Source organism: Mustela putorius, unplaced genomic scaffold (assembly GCF_011764305.1).
Source record: "Mustela putorius furo isolate JIRA1106 unplaced genomic scaffold, ASM1176430v1.1 tig00003834_pilon_pilon_pilon, whole genome shotgun sequence".
Lineage (NCBI taxonomy): Eukaryota > Metazoa > Chordata > Mammalia > Carnivora > Mustelidae > Mustela > Mustela putorius.
In genome coordinates, this window is record NW_025421987.1 from 71,806,073 (window position 1) to 71,827,990 (window position 21,918).

General features: G+C 38.7%; 1 protein-coding gene and 1 long non-coding RNA gene across 10 annotated transcripts in view; both read right to left on the reverse strand.

Annotated features, from left to right (window-relative positions):
• The window catches only part of LOC101684148, a 23,427-nt gene extending 10,983 nt beyond the window's left edge, over positions 1-12,444 (reverse strand). Inside the window, exons 1-2 of the long non-coding RNA XR_199727.3 lie at positions 12,095-12,444; positions 11,375-11,485 (exon numbers count right to left, since the gene is read on the reverse strand). This is a non-coding gene — a long non-coding RNA (uncharacterized LOC101684148). The remainder of the gene's footprint in view (positions 1-11,374; positions 11,486-12,094) is intronic.
• MECOM (MDS1 and EVI1 complex locus) overlaps positions 1-21,918 on the reverse strand; it is a 543,555-nt gene that overhangs the window by 90,916 nt on the left and 430,721 nt on the right. The window lies entirely within an intron of this gene.

Consider the following 21,918-nt stretch of genomic DNA (forward strand, 5'->3'; position numbering starts at 1 on the left):
TTGCAATGTTTGTATAAAGATCAAGTATTTAAGTAGGAGTAAAATAATATCTGTGATGGATACATACTCAATAAATGATCCCTTCTAACTCTTTTAGAGCTTCTTCTCTATCTTGTTTGTCCCCCAAATTAGTAGGCATGGCCTTAGGCCATAGGAGCTAAATCGTCAAATGAGTAAAGATGACTGGTGAAGACTCATGAAGAATCCAGAAGCCATAGGCCAAGTTGGGCCTTTATAAAGTCTTTAAGTCTAATTTTTACTAATTTGGTTCTGTTTTATTTCTTTAGCATGTATTAAGAGGTTATAATCTATGGGAAGGATCAAAGAAGTTTCCTTCAGAACAGGATATTTAATATGAGACATGAAATGTAAGAATGAGATAGCCATGTCCAACAGAAAAATGGTCTCAGAAAACAGCTTTTATAGTTACTTGTTCCATTTCTGGCTTCTTGACTAGTTGATAGACATCAGGGGGGTACACACCATGTCTATTTTACCCTCTGACAAATCTCTTAGCAATCAACGTGGTGCCTGGCACAGTCAGGATGCAATAAATAATGAATGGATAAATAAATGAGTGAATGTTTACAATGTGTGACAGGCTGGAGTCAAGTTTAAGAATTGCAAGATGGCTGAAGATTGGAAAGAAGAGGTAGGTTGAGGATCTTGCAGTAGCAGATGATGGAGGGCCTCATAAGGGATGATATAAATTTTGAACTTTATCATGAATGCAGTGGGAAACCATTGGAGGGTTTTTGATAGAGGAGAGACATAATCAGATTTGGGGGTTTTGTTTTGTTTTGTTTTTTTATTACTTGTGATTGGTGATGTGCCTTTGCCCAAAAAAAGCAAAGTCAAGGTAATCCCATCAAGAAGGACCTTGGTCCCTCAGGGTCACTCCTGCTATGTTTTAGGGTCTCCCACAGACATAATTTGGAAGCCTGGAGCTTAGGTGGGGAAAATCGTGTTTGGCCAGCAAAGAAACAGAAGGTTTGGGCCATGTATTTAGTGGAACCAATGGGTGTTGGCCAGCTAAGATGAAGTTCACTAAGCACATGTAACTTTAAAGCCACAGTGCCTACATGCTAGATTCTCCCATGTCTGATACTACAAAATGATTTTTTAAACAATATTCAGTTCTTTCCCTATTACTTAATTTCTAAGTAGTACTCAATTGTAGTACATGTTATAATAGATGTCCAATGCCAAAGCTTTATTGTTTGCTCATAACTCGTAAGACTTTAAATCTCCTTGGAAACAATCACTGAACTGTCCCTTTTGTGAGGTTGCTAAGCCATAGTAACACTGAACACCTCTCACCAAATAAAGTTTTGTGGGACATTCAGATTAGGCACTATTAATCATGAAATTACAGTTTGTTAAACATCATGAAGTTTAGTTTGGGATACATTATACCCATACTATTTATTCAGCAGAGTAATAAAACATAAAAATTAACAAAAACAAAAGGGTGATTAAAATCTTTGACATGCACTAGAAAGGCAAAAAAAAAAAAAAAAAAGTTTTTTTATAAGAGAAATGCACTTTTAAAAAAATACCTAAACCTATTCAAGGGCTTTCTTTTCCCTATATACAGCTCTATTTTGTCACCATGACTTTCTTTGCAATTTATGTTTAAACAAATTTTAGACACCACAAGCAGGCCTTTGCTCCATGAAATAAACTGTGAGATATTAATGCAAAAGCCATTGTGCTGAGAGCTCAGAAACCCTACACTTCCACTCTAGATGTCAGCGTGTTAAAAGAGATTTTAGTAATGGCAGAGCTAGTCAACAGGGAATAATTAAACTCAACTTGTCTGAGATTTGCTGTGATGTGTGGAATGATAGTTTCCAACCCAGCTGCTATAGAATGTTTGCCTAAGAAGAAAGAGTGCGGTTGACCAGAGGCTACAGTTGAGACTGAATGCAATGAAAAAGCTCCTTGACCTCTGAAACAATAGGTGGGGCTTACCTGAATAATAAAATCAACACAAAGTCAACAATTAAACAAGGAGGTAACAATAGAGCCATCTTGGTAGCCTGCCACTGATAGTTTTTAAAGGAAGGGAATTACTTCAGAATAAACTGCAAAATATCTACACTTGGCACCTTTTACCAGCTAATGAAGATATAGACTGTGACCACCAAATCCCTTCAGAAGAACCTCGGTTCCTTTTCCTCAAACACTTCTCTGCATTCAACTCATTAAAAGATCATATTATATTTCCTTTGGTCGTGCAGTTGGTCTCTCATTTTAAGCTGTCAACCAAGCAGCCATAAGCCTTCACTGATAGCAGGGTAGCTCTTGAATCCCACCTCCTACGCCATTTCTGAACTAGACCTGCAGCCCAGCCCAAGCCAAGCAGCCTGAGTTGTTCCCTGCGTAGCTAAGTCGTTAGCAATGTAGTCAATATAAATCCACAATGCCGATGATGAAGAAAGACAATTTGTGAGCCAGTGTGTTGTTTCGCTTTAGGAATACCTTTTTAATTTTACTAGCTTTTCCATTGTCTGGCATTTACAATATGGTCACAAAGTAAAAAAAAAGGCAATTATTTACCTCTCTTTCCTATCTACAGTACTTCAAACCTCAAGTCTAATATGATTTCCATTTAGAAAAATATTTGTATAGCCATTTCCAGGGCTTTATAAAGCTAAGGCATGCCAAAGCAGTTCACATTTTCAATTTATTGTGGCTAGACTTTGTTGGCACTAAATGAAAAGGTTTTACTATCTAATTTTAATGTCAGTCTTAATCTATATACACATACACACAAATAGACACGCACGTACATACAAAATGTGGTGCGCAAACGTCTTTAGGTGTGTGTGGTTAGGTGTGTGTGGTTACTTTGAAATGGACTGGCTAATAAAAATCATCAAGATCCATATTTATAATATGCTTGATCAGAACCTATTTCCTACTACTTATCACATGTCCTATTAAAATGCCCTTCCCTTGATCACCTCCTCAGACTTTTCAAACTTGGACTTTTTAAGGTCATGGGTATTGAGTCACATGGGACAAGAGATGAGAAAAAAAAATTTAAGGTTTTTTCTAAGTATTAGTGACTGTTCATTTCCTTTTCTTCTCACTTGTCTTGACAAACAGACATACTTTTCTATTGTGTATCTGAAGAAGGGGAGGCCTTCTCTGACAGTCTCCCTAGCACTCTCTCTACATATGCACTTCAGTCTACATATCAAAAGTCCTAAATCAGGGATTTCAGAAACTTAATTCAATACAAATTTATTAAGCAGCCACCACATTATCAACACTTAAGTGGATTTCTAGTCACAAAAAAGGCAAAAACTTCAAATTCTTTAGGAAGTTGAGCTAAAATTAGTAATGGTCAAAATAATAGCTACTAACATTGATGAGCCCTCAAGTAATGAAAAAAAAAGACATGCCAAGTAACTTACACAAAGTCATACAGGCTAATAAGCCAGTCAGTTGGGCTCCAGATCTGAATCCTTCACCACCCAAATTTGTTGTCTTCCTGTAGACCTATTTAGGCCTCTGCTGTCCGATAGGGTGGCCACAAGCCACAGGTAGCTATGTACATTTAAACATAAATTAATTAAAATGAAAAACTCAGTTCCTCAGTCCTGCTGGCCATACAGTGTAAGAGGCACATGTGGCCAGTGCCAAGTATATCAAACAATCAAGACTTAGAACATTTTTATCTTTGCAGAAAGTCCTACTGGTCACTTCTGACTAAATATTCAGCTATGGTGCCCAGGGAAGAAGAGACTTGTAATTAGGTTAGTGAAATTGGTAAAAATAAGCAACCAACAAATAAAACTTCTACTAAAAATAATTCCCGACTTCAACTATGTCTCGAAGTTGAAGTGAAACAATTTTCCTATGTTTCCCAGGGCTATAACTTAAGATGAAGATTCCGGATGTTGCACAGACACCTGTGCCACAGAAAAAGTTCTGGTGACCGTGTAACCCATGCAACCTGGATAGGATCCTTGACCAGTAGCTGTATCTGTACCTAACAAGAAAAAAGCCACATGGTATAACGTGACCTGGCACATTGAAGAAAGGCACAATTATGGAGGCAGGTGACCTGGGTTCAAACTTCAGTTCCAGTTCCCTCCTTTCATGACCTTGGCCACATCAATTAAGCTCCTGAAGTCTGGGTTTGGTCATATGCAGTGGGACTAATAATGTTGCCTTTGTAGGAAACACAAGTATAGCTCCTGCTCAGAGGTGGCCCTCAGAAACCTAATTATACATATTTGGAGATAAGAGATGCAAATCAAAGGCTAAACAGAATGAACCGTAGGAAGAGGGATCACTTAGGCAGCTGTGAGAATTGCTAGAACAAAGTCAAAATATTTACAGAGCTGATATGCTCGTGATTAATTAGCACAGACGGTTGCTCACTGAAAGGCAGCTGAGGGGTACAATACAAAATAGAGCTGCTGTTATTATTATTATTATTATTAAATGTCTGCAGGCTTTAACAACCATGCTCAGCACTTTCAATTCCCCTTTATCCCAAGGACCATCGCCACATTCCTCTTCACCGTGCTTTGCTTCAAAGCAGGATTTTGGTCTTTGCCCCAAAGCTTTGAAACCAGGAGACCTGAGGCTGAGTCCTAAACTCTGCAGTATCCCAATATTTGATGCATGTGGTCCACCACACTTTGAAAACTGCTTGCCATTCAACTGGTTTAAGGCCGTGAAGCAAGTTGTGAGTCAACATCTGCTGGAAACTATCAAACAACTTCAGTTACATGAGACCTGGGTGAGAACTCACACGTGTGGGAAAATTGCCTTTAATTTGGACGGCCTAGAGGTTAAGCCCACGTGCCAGAGCTTATACACTTTTCTGAAGAGAGAGTCACTCAGTGCCAATTTACTTTGATGTAGGACAAGAATCTAATAAGATCAGTTATCTGGTTTCCTGGAATCATGATTTTAGGAAAGTTTTCCATCCTTTTGGCAACATTATAGAAGCTACCAGGCTCAAAGAAGTGAGATTTAGACATCTAGGGAATTTATTTCTCTGGAACTCTGAGCTCCCTGGTTTGCATTAATGAAGGATATGTTACCTGAGTTCCTGTTGAATATTCAGATATTAGATCCAAAAGTCCTTGGCTAAACAGAGCCTATTGAGATTGAGTAGTGAGTAGGAATGAAGGTCAGGCTTTTGATTCAGACAGATTTGAGTTCCTACCCATGGTCCACAACTTCCCAGTTACAAGACTTTGTGCAAGCTAGTTCACCTCTCTGAGCCTCACTGTCCTCGTCTCTAATGTGAAGGTAATTATAGTACTTATCTCACTATCTCTTGGAGATTATGCTTGTAATGCAGAGAGCACAATGTCTGGCACATACAAGGACATGTTGTTTCTGCTGCCACCACTCCAGCTATGTGATGGAGATGGGGAGGACTGGTAGAACCAAGTAGCTTATCTGCTCTCCACAGAGCAAATACACAAAGCAAAGAAATGGACCAAAACTCTCATTGCCATAATTAGAATTTATAAAGAAAATGAACAAACTTTTCAGTCTTCTATTTTTCTCCTCTGAGATATATCCACCAATTCAGCAATGAATCTGTGGTAGATTTTAATCTAACTTATACCATGCTGTTCTGAGAATCTCAGTTAGACCCCTCTCTCTCCCTGACCCTAGACTTTCTCCCTTTCTCTGTTCTGCACTTGACTTTGAGATCAATCATCCTAAACATCTAAATTCCATTCTTGATATTTTACCCCTTTGCTCAAAAATGTCCTTTGGCTTTGCCATTGTAGCAATAGCAGCTACAACCAGAGAAGCCAGCAACCAGAGCTGGCATTAACTGAGTAGCACTTCCGGTATCACGGATGCTGGGCTACCAATACATAAGGAAGACTCATTCTCTGCCCTCTCTGGGAGGCCAAAGAGAAAACAATCTGAAGGTAGAGGTGACTAATGTTTTAAGGATTATAGAAGAGATGATGATCATGCAGACTACTCTCTCAGGAACAACTATGAGAGCAAGATTTGAGTTGAATCATCGGGAATTTGCCGGTTAGAGAAGGTGAAGAAAATGGAGAGCAAATATGGCGGACTTCCAAGTGGGAAAATCAGCATAAACAAAGACATGGAGTGGTGACAGACAACAGTGCTTTCAGGAGAACCCTGAGTGAATGATGATTAGGGTGAGGGGCAAGGAGAGGGAAGAGATGGGGCTAAAGAGAAGGTTTGGAATCAAATCACCAAAGGCTACATATATCAGACTACAGAGTTCGACTTTCTAATTTTTAAAAACTTTTAGCTGTAGAACACTTTGTTTTCCTAAGCAAAATCTTGCACAAATTCACAAATACTAAAGAAAGAGGTGAAGTTGGAAAGAGAGGAGACTCCATGTTGAGTGCAAAGACACACACAGGGCTTGATCCCATTACCCCAAGATCATGACCCAAGCAAAAATCAGAAGTCCTTTGTTTAACTTACTGAGCTGCTCAGGAGCCTCCCCGTACCAGTGCTACTCTTTAAGGCATCTTTAAGGGACCCAGCAATTTAGCAGAACAAGAAGGAGACAAAGTAATTCCTTAAGCAAATAAAAGATTATCTCAACACTGATGTTTAGGAAAAAAATGGTGATGGCAGGGAAAGCACTCATCATGCAGTCATGGCAATGGGTGGTGAAGCTCTGAATCAATGGGAAAGCAGTGCCACTTTGAGAAACTCAGCAGAATCAAGGAATATCTCTGAAGTAGAGATTATTAAATTTGGCAAATCAATAGACATGAGTGAAGAGAAAAGGAATGCAAGAAGTCAAGGTAAGCTTTCAAGTTCTAGCTTGAAAAGCAAGGTGAAACCATTAACTACAATGGGAAATAAGGTGAGGAGGAAGGGATCTCACTTCACTTGAAGTGGGGTAAGATACTCAGGTACAGATGTTCAGCAAGAGGATGGAATTGTAGGTTTGGAGATTAAGGTCACTATTTGGGAGTCCTTAATGGATAATTAGATAGACTCTTCAGGTGAAGAAAGAAGGCTGAGGTCTGTACTCTGGAAATACCAAGAGTTGAGGTCTGTGAAGGGGAAGATAAGGAGACAGAATTACAGGGGGGACACAGAAGTAAGTGCTGGTCCAGAAGCCAGAGGAGGAATAGGGTTTGAGAAGGAGAAAATTGTTCTGAGGACATTATAGTGGGCAAAAGACTGAAAAATGCACTGGATTTGGCAGTTGGGGGTCACTACTAATTCTTCAGGTGTTTTGGGCAAAATAGAACTTGTACTATGATGAAGACTGAATGGAAATTGAGGTGACAGAGACAGACAGTAAAGACTATTTGCTCACTGAGAGAAGGAATACAAGAAAGTATGATCTACAGATATGCTACTCATCTTTGAAAATCTTCCTTGACACCTCCTTTGGTGTCTTACTATGGTGGCTTACTATGGCCAACAATGATCTCTTTTGTCTCTGAACCTCAAGAGAAGTTCATAATCTGTATCCTCTTAGGGGGGACTTACCATTTTATCATTCACTATCTTATATTACTCCATTATAATTCAAGAGTATTATCTTATAATCTTCATAGCTCCTAATGGCATCTTACAAACATCTAATGTTGAATTCAATTTATCTTTAAAGGGAATTCATCCAGTACTTCTCTCACTATGCTCCCTGCCCACCCATACTCATATCAAACTTCTTTCAAATGATAAATTCCACCATTCTTTCTCTTGCGTCTGGGCTAATACCTGAGCATTCTTCTCTGCTACTATAAAACTCCCTTTCATTAGAATAGTTAGTCATCCTTTGGGTGTTGGTTAAGATATATTCCCTTAAGGAAACCTCTGACTCCCTCGAGACTTGGTTGTATATCCCTCCCAAGCATCACACACACCTAATATTCTATACCTCCACCATGACAGATGGCACTGTACCAGTTAATTGTATCCCTCATTAAAACTCCTGAAGGCAGGGGAGGAGTCTTATTTATTAGTGGGTTTTTAAAATTCAACACCTAGCTTGGATGAGTAGAAACTGGCTCAGAATATGCGTTCCAGTATTTGAGGAAGAAGAGAGGAAAGAAGAGAGAGAGAGAAATGGATAAAGGAAAGGAAAGAGAAATGAAAAGGAAACGAAAGAGAAAACACAAGGGAAGGGAAAGGAGGGAAGGGAAAGAAAAGCAAAGGGATTGATTTGGGTTCAAGTATCAGCACTGCCAGTGGGTGACCTTGGTCACATATATTTGGTTTTATAATAAAGCCATGATATTCTTCTAAATTTCTTCTAGGATCCTTTCCATCTCACGACGGGATTCAAAAAGAAATCAGCATCCTGCATAGTATATACATGGTCTAGTTTCCTAGAGACAATAACTGCATCTCTATATATGTGGGTCTCAATAACTTTCAGGCCTATATGAAACAATACAAACCGTTAAACTCTTCTCCTTGAAAGGTGACTATACTAGAAGTCTGAATGAATTTACTCTTAACCAGCGAAGTGACCTTGACCAAGTCACATAGCTTTCCTCGGATTCAGTTCCTCTACCTAAGGGCGGTGGGGGGGATACCAACTGAGGAGTACATGAGAGAGGTAAGCAAGAATGACTTACGAGCTGCAGTTTACTTATATAAGTTAGTCATCAGATATTATTTGTAGATGACCAGCTTTTCAGGTTGGAGTTTCATTTATAGAATAACTACCTTGATTTAAAGAAAGTCTCCTCTTGACACATTAGTCACTACTAGTGCAGTTCAGATCAATATTCAGTGTGTAGTAATGTGAACAATTTAATAAAATCTTTGAGATTTAAACTTATTCCCAAGCAGTAGGAAGGTAATTTATTTACTATGGGGTATTCAAAATCTGACCACACAATGCCTTTCATGGGAAGCCAGCACTCACTGGGACACTTGTCCTAGTCGGCAGTAGGAACCGTTACCTGGAAAATCACAGCAGAGTTTCTAATTTAAGAGGGTGCCTTCTCACCCTTCAAAGAAGTCACAGATTTTAAGAGTCTCTTCCTGGCTACAATCAACCTCTTGCCTTCCTGACAAAGTTCCAATTTACCAGAGCCTTACTGAAACAAAGGACTGCTACACCATACTGTTTCTCATTCTTTACCAAGGAGTTGAGTTACACTTAGCAGAACATTCATCAATGAGTAAGAAAATGTACACAAATACAAATAAAGATGGAAAAGCCGACACCTTACCGGTTTTGGCCTTATGTAAGCTAAATTTTCTTCCACTGGAAACAGAACTACTTGTGCAGGTGGTTTGCTAAATGCTACCAGCTGCTCTGTGGCAATATAGGTTTTGAAACCAAACCCTGCAAAGGATGGAGAGGGGAAAAAGAAAGAAATGGGTGTGGAATAAGCTCTATATTGAACTAATTCCCTGGGTAATACAGAAGAGGGGAGAGCAACGTCAGTCGTAAACAGTCAGCAGAATTTCCATCCAGCGGCCCTGCAATAAATTTATTTTTCCAAGAAAATGAAATGGAACAGGAGAACAGACATACCTGCTTTATGTTAAAGAAAACCATGTATGAACCTAATACAGGAAGAAGTTGTTTAAGACTGAACATCCTTGAGAAAATATTACCTCCATAATAGTGCCAGGGTCTCTGCTAACTTGGGTTATCAGCTACATAAATTAGACGCACACTGGGGCAGTCTCACTTGTAGCGCCGTCTGCGGGGCTCATATAATGTGTACTTTGCTCCATCATTTGCTTCCTTTGTCCTCCTTTCGGCTCATTGAGTTATTTCTTAAAGGCCTTGCACAAATACCTTTTTAACGGTCGTCTCATTCCTATCGTACCCATAGAAGCAATCACCAAGAAAATAGCGGATCCGTTTAGACTGCAGTAATAAAATCAGCAACACCGATACAAGAACTGCAAGAGAATTTCATATTCTGTCACAAGGAATGCAGCTCTCTCCCGATACCAGAAAACCCCTTTCCTCCAAGCAAGTTCTTGACCGTGCCAAGAACACAGTGCCACGATACTTAGCGTCAGCTCCTCTCCTAGTTTCTTGCGGAAAGCAAGAAACACGATCAAGTGGGAAAAGAAGAAAGCAAAGAAAAATAAACGAAGGAAAGGAAGGGGAGTGGAGACAAGAAACCGAAGAAGGAATGAAAGAAATAAAGGGACAGAGAAGTGACTGTGGGGCTGAAAGGAGGAGGACGGAGATGACGGAGATGACGGAAAAAGGACAGCAAGGCCGACCTGACATGCACATGCTCAGCTTCCGTGTGGCTTTTTAGCTTGCTGAGTGATCACAAGTAACAAGAGCTTTACCCAGATACAGAAAAATAACCATGCTGTTAGCATCAGCACCCCTGGAGAGTATTTCTGCAGTGCCAGAGAGGAGCAATGATGCCTGCTCGTACCAACGTGGGCTCCTGGTACCCTTCCTTACTAGATCTGCCACTGCCATGGCTCTGCCTTGTGGTCATTGTGAACTCAGCATCTTACCAAAAAGGAACTCCCCTACCCCGGTCAATCTCATTTTACCAGCTTCGCATACTAATTCACAATGGCATATAACATCCCCGCATATGGGTTTTTAGGTCATCAATGAGGCTGAATGAAACCATTCTCTGGCTAAGTATGGAATTTAAGAACCAATCTGCTGCAAGTTGAAACATCAGTCACAGGCTCTCAAAACATTATGTTACAAAGGCTGTGATGAAGTTGAAGCACTGCCCATATTTCCAAAAGTAATGACACTTCATCTTAAAGGCCCACTTGCTTATGTCACATTTGTATTTGCATCCTATAATGTGAATGTATTAGCTCCAAATTGTTTGGTAATAAATCATCATCAAAGAAATATGTTTATTTTTATTTTTAGTATTCATGACTTGCATGATCCTAGAATAACATATATTTAGTACTGCAGAGCAATGAATCCATAACTTTGAGAAAAATGGCTTTGTAGATCATTAAGGCCTATGTTGCTTTAACAGTTAATCACGTTTTCACTAATAATATGACATAAGTCCTTTACCTAAAGAGTAAAAAAACGAAAGACTCTTTCGCTTGCACTAAAAAGTCCTCTACTTGACCTCTACCAGGGGCAGAGGGAAATTCAGACCAATCACTGAAAGTTCTCGCTACAGCAGTATCAATACTTTCGTTTAGCCAACAGACTGAAGTCTTTGGTTAAGGCGTCTTGAGTCCCCAAATTACAGAGGAGAGAAATCCTTCAGGACTCTGCCGTAACTTTGAACCTGGGGTCATGTGGTGACGTCTCAAGGAGCCCTGCATCTTCTGGAGAATACCTCAGATAGCTGGCCAACACAGACAAATATTATGGCAACGAAAAATAAATCTGCCATTTTTAACCTTTTCAGGGAAAGTAATTCACTTATTGGCTTTAGTTAAAACGTCTTACCTTTCTTCCCCTTTTTGTTGTATCTGTGAGTAATTTCTCCAGTCACATTGTTTATAGGATGTGAAGTTATTCGTAATCATGCCTTAAGAGTATGTACACAAACTGGACATCCTAAAAGACCACTATGTATTAAATTCCTGATTGTTTGACATAAATTCTCTCTCTCTCTTTCACTCCGACAGGAATCTTCTCATTTATTTACGAATAGGTTAAGACCTTCGCCTTGTTTCTAACTATGTTCCTAAGTGCTAACATATATTAAGTAAATTTAGAGCCTCTTCTGCATAGGAAACAAATTAAATTGGTTAAACATGGCGAAAGACTGAATGTAACCCATCTCTTGTCATGTTTATTATATCTGAACTCATCTTATATGAATGTTCCAATTTGGCTGTTGTAGCAGATGGGCTGCTTATGATAAACCATAACTACAGACACAGAATGTGATAATATAAATCATAAAGAAGATAAATAATGAAATTCTTTTAAAATATCTCTGGTTAAATATTTAGACAGTCAATTTTTAAGCTTACTCACACACAAAAATAGTATTCAACTATCTAGGCAAGGAAAGAATGGTACTCAACCATAATATAAATATAATTTAAATCTAAACATTCAGAACTCAAGGTATTTTAGAAATCTGGATAAATTTTTAAGAGTAGTGAACAATAAAAGTCTTCCAGAGGTTCTCATAACAAGAGGGAGCACTACAAATACCTCTTTATCCAGCCATCCCCCATGGCAAAACCCATCTCATAATTCCGGACATAAAGACCTATTCCCAGGCTAATGAAAACTCAACATCGCTCTGGATGGACAACTTCCTGTCCATGACTCTGTTGTCAATTCACATCACTTTGTGACGTCACAGTGCTTAGAATTTACAACAGATTTTCACATGAGTCTAATCATGTCAAAAACCTAAACATGGACCAGGGGACCAGTTTCCTGATTGCACATATGAAGCCAGCTCAGTTCAACACAGTGACTTGTTCAATTTCACATCACGACCTTGTTTAAGGTTACTATGCAAGGAGTCAAGAATTTTTTTTTTAAAGATTTTATTTATTTATTTATTTGACAGAGAGAGATCACAAGTAGACAGAGAGGCAGGCAGAGAGAGAGAGAGAGAGGGAAGCAGGCTCCCTGCTGAGCAGAGAGCCCAATGTGGGACTCGATCCCAAGACCCTGAGATCATGACCTGAGCTGAAGGCAGCGGCTTAACCCACTGAGCCACCCAGGTGCCCCGCAAGGAGTCAAGATTTAAACAGACTGTTTTGTCTCCTAAATGGGTGTCAGTTCTCTTAATCATAGTATCAGCCAATTTATTAAAAAAAAAAACTGGGATTTCATCAGGAAAATTTAGAGTAGATTTTAAGGTACATAAAAGGAATTTAGGTCCTCAGCCCACAGACTGAAGATGGCTAGTAAGAAAGAAGTAAGACTGCAAAGTCAGTACAAATAACCAGTTTGGTAGTTGGGAAATGGGTCCTTGGGGCCAGTCATGTTGTATAGCAATAGCAATCCATGTTTCTAGAGCCCATATATACTCTTGAACTTTCAGCATGTAGGGAAGTGACTGATTTTATAAATAAGAAGTCTGTAGAAGACATTTTCAGCCACTGATAATAGCAGCGCCTGTGTCCATCAAGAAGGCTGACTTCTGATCCACCTCTACTGCAGATAGGTGGCTCGGCTGCATCCCAAGATGCACTTATTTTCTATAAAACAGCATTGTCTCTCTCCCCCCTTTTTCTTTCTTTTTTTTTTTTTAAGATTATTTATTTACTTATTTGACAGAGATTACAAGTAGGCTGAGAGGCAGACAGAGAGAGAAGGAGGAAGCGGCTCCCTGCTGAGCAGAGAGCCCGATGCGGGGCTCGATCCCAGAACCCTGGCATCATGACCTGAGCGGAAGGCAGAGGCTTTAACCCACTGAGCCACCCAGGCGCCCCTCTTATTATTCCTATTTTTTATTGAGCTCCTACTGTCTGTAAGCTATAAGAGCATAAACAAGGCAACCCCAGGCCTAGATTTCTTGGAGCTCCCAAGCTGCTATGTAGTCAGGTGTATGGGAGTACAAAAGGAGAGCACCTGCCTGCATGATGGATGAGGCAAGAAGGCAAAGGGAGTGCATCTTTTAAGACTTCCCAAGTGAAGGCAGGTCTGAGCTGAAACACAAAGGACAGTAGGAATGGTTTCCATAAAATAGAGAAGGGCAGTGTCCCGTGTTAAAGGCTGAAAGTGAGATGAAGAATCGCATTTGGGGTAGTTTTGTTTGTTTTGGCTTGGTTTTGATGGGGTTCGGAAGAGAGAGGCAGACAGTGAAAGGGAAAGGAGAGAAATGAACAGGAAAGAGAGAGAAATATCCTTGTCACATGGTGAGCAAAGAAGAGACATGAGGAAAAGCATCAGAATCTGATTTGGTGGTATTTTGTACACTCCACACACGTTGGGTTGCTCAGTAAAATCAGAAAAAAAAAAAAATGCGTATGTGTCAGGGTTAAAGCCTAGGATGGATAAAGTAAATCTGTGAAAGCCATTTTTTTTTAAGATTTTATTTATTTATTTGACAGAGATCACAAGTAGGCAGAGAGACAGGCAGAGAGAAAGGGGGAAGCAGGCTCCCTGCTGAGAAGAGAACCCAATGTGGGGCTCGATCCCAAGACCCTGGGATTATGACCTGAGCCAAAGGCAGAGGCTTAACCCACTGAGCCACCCAGGTGCCCTGTGAGTGCCATTTCAATGACATCAACATGCGTTCATCTCTACTGATTCTGTCTAGCGTTAGAATGAAAACTTTTACTGACCAGACTGTTCAGGAACCTAAAAATGAACAACGTTAGGCATAAATTTTGAGATCACGGCCAAATGTTTATTTTAAGCCCAAAATGAAGTCTCAATTTTTTTCACTGAGAACGCATGCTTTAGTGTTTATTTATATATTTCTGGTTGAAGGTTTTTTCCTACAAATATTGAATTACAATAACAAAGCCCAGATCTTTGGTTATAATCTTATAAAACACATTGAATAAATCTAGGTAGTAAGACACGTGTGTGAGTGTGTGTGTGTGTGTGTGTGTGTGTGTGTGTATATACACACATTATATAATATATTCATAATTTTTCTCTCAGAAAATTTTTTAGCATTTTCCAAAACTTCAAATAAATTTTAGTCGTTTTTAAAAATCTATACTACTGTGCCTTCCATGTGATAAAAATTATGACGAACACACTGCGTTCTAATATCCTCTAATTAGCACAGTTGAGATGTTCCAAAAGAATGTGGACAAGAATATGCGAAAAAATACCGACATTCCTTTTCATTTTGAAATTTTCAATTGCCAAACCAGTATCTTGCCCTCATCACTTTGGATCATGTAGGATTAATCAATCCTTAAACTAGTTAAACTTAAACTAGTCCAGTTCACCAAAATTAATGATGTCCACTGAACGACCAAGTTGTCTACTCCATTTGAGTGTGCTCTGATCCTTCTACAGATAGTGTGAGTATCAACTGTGCAATTACTGTCCAATTTACCACACCTGCTAAGAAACCCACCCTGAATTATTATTACCTACTGTTAAAGAAGTTTACTTTTAAACTTGTTACTGTTAAACAAGTTTAGAAGATGACATTGTGCCTCCATCTAATATATAAAAGTGATATCTTGTTTATTATCATTTTACTGATTAGAGTCAGTAGGTTATTTGAGCTCAAGGACATGCAAACAGGGACAACTAATTAATGGCTTAATAGCAACCTGGAAATTGCCCTATTCCTTTCAGACATTTTTTTATCAGTAATTTGGATGGAAGGCGGAGGGGGTGATAACAAAGTGACATAAGCCTGAGGGCAGGATTAGGCCTGGGGTCAAAGTAGAAAGACCACGAAGCAAGAGAACCCAGATGTTAGATCACCTCACTAAGTCAGAGGTATATGTTTAAATTAATTTTTTTTTAAAATTTTATAGATGTGACTATGCTGCACTTATATCTAAGAAATAAACTGCCTGAATACTAAATGGAGAAAAAAGCTGACCTACTAATAGTTCACAGGTCATGGATGTAGATATTTGGGTGGACTGCAAGTTCTGAAGCTCAGGCTGTGATAGGATCACACGTAGAGCTGCTACAATCCAAGAGTATTCTCAGACATATCATAAGCATAACAAGGGAAAAAACAGTTTTTTTCACTCTGCATTTGCTGAACGATCTCTGGCATCAATGGCAATTCTCAAATGGGCAAAGTGAATAAATCAAGAACTGAGTTCAGTTCTCTGTGTGGCTGTCTTTGGATCACCCCTTTATGCTCCTTGCACTTTTTTCCTAAGTTAAAATAAATAAACATTGCATCCCAAAGCATTTTATAGAATAAAGAATTATTTATCTAAAAATATTTACAAACAGAAAATAAGCCTTCAGTTATTACACAAAAATAACTGAGAAAGGAAAACAAATAAATGTAAGACCCTTCAATATTTTCACAGAAGAACATCTGAAGAAGGAAATATTAAATAATAAAATATTTAATGTAATTTCCAAAGATAACAGGGCAGGAAAACCTAAGGCCTATCTTGAACTCTTGGAATGTTAATCACCCATTTCAAAAAGATTTTAGAAAAAAAGAAAGATTTTAAAAATCTAAGCCCATTGTAACAGTTTAGATGCAAAAAGACCTAAACAGCATTTGTGTTTATATATAAATAAAGAGAAATCAATATCAACTGAAATTGATCTAATCCATTGGCAATCTTTTTATTAAATCATTTTCCTTTTTATCTGACTTTGCACTCTGAAAACATATAACAAAAGAAATGAAGCTTCTTCCTAAAAATACCAATACTATATTGGCAAGCGATTGCCACACTTTTATGTAAAACTGACTATGTATGTTATTGTATCATGACTCATACGTGCTTCCCAAAAATAGTGAGAATGTAGATTATAAAATCAATGACAACATTTCAAGATGAGTAAGCATGATTTGGGAAAGTGAAATTTTCTGATAAATGACCAAGACGATCTCTTCTCTGTTATATGAAGACAACTCTTCAAAAATGCTTCTTTATAAACATCTCAATAAATAACAATAATATGAATATGTATGCATATAATATTTTTTCCTTCCGAACACAACTCAGGAATCCCTGGGGCTACTCTTCGGGGAGGCCGTAGTTCTGTCTTTCTCACACTGACACTATGAAGAGTCTGTGCAGTTGGGTGCCACTCCTGAAATCACCAAAAGCCTCAGTGCCTTGCTAAACCAGAAATATTCTCCCAGTTGCAGTCATTCAGTGCCAGAATTAAAACAGAGCATCAGCCAATGTAATATCAGACTGAATTGCTCAAGTTGCATTGACCATTAAAAACTCACTCATTACTTACATTCGGGGTGCAAGTATTTTTTTTTAAAGATTTTATTCATTATTTATTGGACAGACAGAGATCACAAGTAGGCAGAGAGGCAAGCAGAGAGAGAGGAGGAAGCGGGCTCCCTGCTGAGCAAAGAGCCCAATGCGGGGGCTCGATCCCAGGACCCTGGGATCATGACCTGAGCCGAAGGCAGAGGCTTTAACCCACTGAGCCACCCAGGCGCCCCAGGGGTGCAAGTATTGTGCCCTCATTTGAGAAGCAAATAAAGCAGTTAGCCATGACCCAGAAAGAACACAGTCGACAAAAGAGGTAGAAGGGTGTAGTGGGAGTGCCCAGAATTAGACCCATGTCCCATCTCAGCCATGTACAGCCACATCATTTTAGCAAGTTATGAAACCACTTACAACCTCAATTTCCACATCTATTTCATAGGAATCCTTATAGCTCCCCTGTTTGCGTGAACTTTTTGTGAGCATCAAATTGGATAAAGCATGTGAAATGGCTTGTATAAGTCTTGCAAAATGAATATTTTAGCTAATCCCTGATCATACCTCTGCATCAACAATGTTCCACAGCAATTAAACGAGACTCCACATATTCCGCGTGAAAATGAGCCTGCTGTGCAGGTAGATCTGGCCAGCAGTGCCTGACCTCGCAGGACCAGTGACCACCACATGGGGAATCCAGACCTGGCCACGGCAGATTGTAGAATGCAGCTTACAAGCAAAAACCTGAAGCATAAGCTCTATTTCTTTTCTACTCTATTCTTAGAATTAGTGGACTTTATAAAAGCTGAAGAAATAGCCTACAATTTTATAAGAACAAAAGGTATAAGTCCAAAAAGGGTATAGCTACGTACTACGTAACAGCTCATTTTTTTACTAAGCCCACCATTGTTTTTCATCAGGCTGTAAGATAACTTTTGTTAATGCCAATTAATTCCTCACACAGGCCCCTGTCACTTTATAACCCTCTGCTTCAAAGAAATCAGTTGTAGGAGTTAGGCTGAGAAATAACCATCATAATAGATGTTTTTTGCTCTTGCCTTTACTTTTTCTCTGATAGCCCTTAAGGTGGTCGGAGGTAAAAGCAAAAGATGCATTGTAGCCTGAGGGATGATTGAATGAAAAAAAATGGGGGATGGGAGCAGAACGTACTGGATAGACCAATTTCCCACCACTGCAAGCCAGAGCAATTGATTGATGAATCCTCGCTCTGTCAAGAGGCAGCCTTCAGATTTGATCACATAAATACTCATTCAACTCAAATTCTGCTTGACAAGCCTCAGACAGCTTTGTTCTGTCACAGATATCATTGGAAGGAAAATGCTCCATTAATCATCCTTAATTAACTTTACCATAGTCTGCTGAAACCAATATGCTCTTTGGCTAAGCCTCCTACTTAGCCAGGATTCTGTAGTTCGGAAGTAGAAGAGAGTCCTTCAAGTTCCTCCTCTCTATCGCTATTAACTAACTATAGGGATTCAGCATGAGCTGCGTTCACAGGAAGTCGCGCCCATTGATTATGTGAGATAGCTTATCGGTGGGTACATTGTTCGGTAAAGGAAACATAATTTTAAATATGACTGACCTGCATGAGATAGCATTTTATATCTCTATCTCACTGGATGCTCAGAAGTTCTAAGGTTTCCTTCCCAATTCTCAGGTATCTTATGTCCTGAGATATCATTTTCTAAGTAAAGGGAAAGAAAAATTGAAAAATGACACCAGTAACTAAGGCTGTTTGAGAAACAGAGTTGTTGAAGACACAAAATAGTTTGTGATACATCCATAAATACACACCCCTTACATTTAGAATGCCTCACAATTTTTATAAAACTTTAAAATGAGACATGGGCTTGTTTTGTTTTTGCTTAGCACACACATCAACCATTTTTCTTATTTTGGAATTACTTGTTGGGAAATTTTGATAACAAGGATTGCAAGGCAGTGGTACGAAGGGCAAAAGAACAACAACAACAAAAAAGTGATCACACTTTAAAGTGCGATGTGTGAACTGTAATAAATGAATAGAGTTTCCAGTGTATCCCAGTTTACCCCAGACCATGTGTAGTTCATCCACAGGCTTCCTGGGCTCCGGGACAGATTTTCTAGCAGCTTCAGATCTTAGTCCTGCTCATGTGAATACAAGGCTAGTCCAGTGATAATGTTAGTGACCTCTTTGCACTACGTGCTTTTAAAGCCAGCTGATCCATATTAGAGTCCAAGAAACTGAAATTCAATCTCAAAATTCTCTAGTCATCCAGGTGCTTCTGAGAATTATCTACAGAAAGAGAAATGAACTCTCAGAGTGATGAGGGTGTGCATAGTCATTCTAACTGTGCAAACTAAGAATGTGCTTTGGCTCGTCAAGTGATGCTTTGTCAACTGATGAGCTCAATAAGGACTAAGGGCTTAAGAATTCTGAAAATGATTATACCTTTATTAAAAACCCTGGTGTGACACTGTGCAATAGTCAACATTATATTTTGCCCTCCACCCCGAGGAGAGGTAGCAAGGTACTACCATGACACACATTTGACTTATCATTGATCTTTCTATGATCTTTCTGATGAACTATAGTTTTCTAATAAGAGACAGAGTAAAAGCTCCATGGTAAAGCACGTCTCTGTGGATGACAGATTGGTTAAAACAAACACCAAATCATGTCCCCTTTTTGCAAAACGACATAAAGAACATGTTATCATGGAAATCCTAAAACATAGATTTTATTCACCAACATTAAAGTAGATTTTAAAAAAATATATGTGAATGCTAGAAAAACAAGACTTGATTTTAAAATATGTGAACTACTTATGACTTACAACAATAAAAGATGATGTCAAGTTGCTGAGACCAATTCATAACAATAGATGCCTTCTTTATTACAATGGCTCAGTGTTTTATATTTACTTATTACGAAATAGGGTTTTACATTGGGGGAAAATCTGTATCTTAAGTCAAACTTTTATATCAAACCCTCACTTCACTTTGCTCTCCCTTTGCCTAGGGGGAAAGCAAGGTCAGAAATGAAAATAACTGGGCAAAATCCTCTTTGTTACTTTTTCTATTTTAAATTCTGATTAACATTCTTGTGAATTATTCTTTGTTTCTCTCTCTCTTTTTTTTTTTTTTATCTATTCCCTCCTTCTATTTTTATGCCATAACTTCTTCCATGGCTTAGGCATCAATGTGCCATTGCAAAGTCTTGATTTCTCTGTCCTTTGCACCATTCTAAGCATCTCTTCCATTCTTCCCTTGCCAGGGACTCTTTCCTCTACAGATCTTACCCACTATTCATTTCTTTTTCTCTCTTTTCATTTGAACTCTACTTTCTACCTATTCTTCCTTCTGAACTGTTCAGGTTCATGCTGAATTTGCCAATTGCTATAGCGGGCCCTGGGAACAATACACCACACATAACAGATCTAGACAGTGGAGGGGATAGACACGGAACACTGAATCCCAACCAAATGTGATGAAGACAGGGTAGAAATTCAGGGTGCTGCAGTAACAAATGCAAAGAACAGTCAGGAAAGTCATTCCTGTGAAGTGACAATTAACCGGGAACCCAACAGACAAACAAGAGTTATCTAGAAAAGGACGAGGAAATTGTATAAAGGCCTAGATGGGCTTATTTATTCATTTGTTCACAAAACCGAGTTAATTGTCTCCTATGTGCTTGTCTGTTTTGTATCTTCTATGTCACCTGCAGGGCTTATTCATTTGTTAATTTAAAACTGCTATTTGGGAAAACATGAAGCATACCTGTTAAACTCCCCCAAATATATCTGAACTAGAAATAATTTTGGGAAACAATGAAGAACAAAGTGAAAACTACATTGTAAGTTACTGTTTATTTAGAGCCTGCTTTCGGGATACTTCTGTTCTTTCCCTTCTGTGGCTATCCCAGCAACAGCTAAGAGAATTCATGGTGAATGAGGGTTTTCCTTCTTCACATTATCATGGTAATTGGTAGAAAAGGAAAAATAATGGGAGGATAGGGGAAGAGAAAAAAGTCATTCTTCTTTCCAGTAGTAAAGGACTGTGAAACAATTTAGAAATTCCTCCCTAAAACACTAGCACTCACAACAACAAAACTACACCTGTTTCTGGGTCTTATTAAAACCTGAAAGGGGAACAATCGATGATCTTCTCATAACAACCCCAAGGAGCTCTTGCCCATCTGTGCCAAAGGAATTTGATCAGCGGTTATATCATACAGCAAATATATATCTATCTATCTGTATATGTTTTCAAAAATCATCTGGTAAACAATTAAAAAAAAAAATGTGTGCTCTAAATATCCCAGGGAAATTTGTTGATACCAACCATTGAGGAAGAATACAATTTTGCTGAAGTTATTCAAGATATTTGAAATCAAGCTCCATTAAAAGGAACTCTATTTTAAAAGTAATGACATTAGTTAAGTAGATTCACATGTATGGAGTGGCAGAGAGGACTATGAAAGGTCAAAGATAGCATTAATTATTTTTTAACTAATGTCTATTTGACCACATGCAAACTTAACTCGGTTTGGGTTTGACCTATTCAAAGCCGTTCTTTGGTTCCCGGCTTTGCTGCAGTAACGGACTAGGTTAGACCTTGTGAAGGTCAAGAGAATGGACTCGGTTCATATTATTTTGGCTAATAACACAGTTCTTAAGTCAAAATTTGAGAACTGATCTTTCAAAGTCACTTTTGCTCTCTACACTCATATGTAATTTCAAATTAAATGATAGATGTATCCAAACCTCACTTTTTATTTAATTACTTTTTAGTAACAGAAGACACAGTGGGAGGGTTTTTTAACAAGATCTGGGTTTGTCTTGAAAAAAAAAAAAATTCAAAAGGGAATTAAGAAAACCATGGGGAACTCAGCATTTAGCAAAGTTCTAATGAATGCGATTGGATGTGGGCAATCTGAAGGAAAAAATTTAGGCAGACATAATGCCAGTCCAGAGAGAAAATGAAAACGGTCTTAGGTGAAGTTCAGGCAAAATAGCACAGCAGAGTCAGGTATTTTGGCAATTAGGTTTCACAGGACTTTAAACATTGCACTAAACATTCAAATTTTTGCTGTAGTGTGATATCATCCTTGGATCCCTGGGCAGCATCTGCCCAGACCTACACCTCTTGTTGAGACCAGAACTTTGTGCTAGCTTT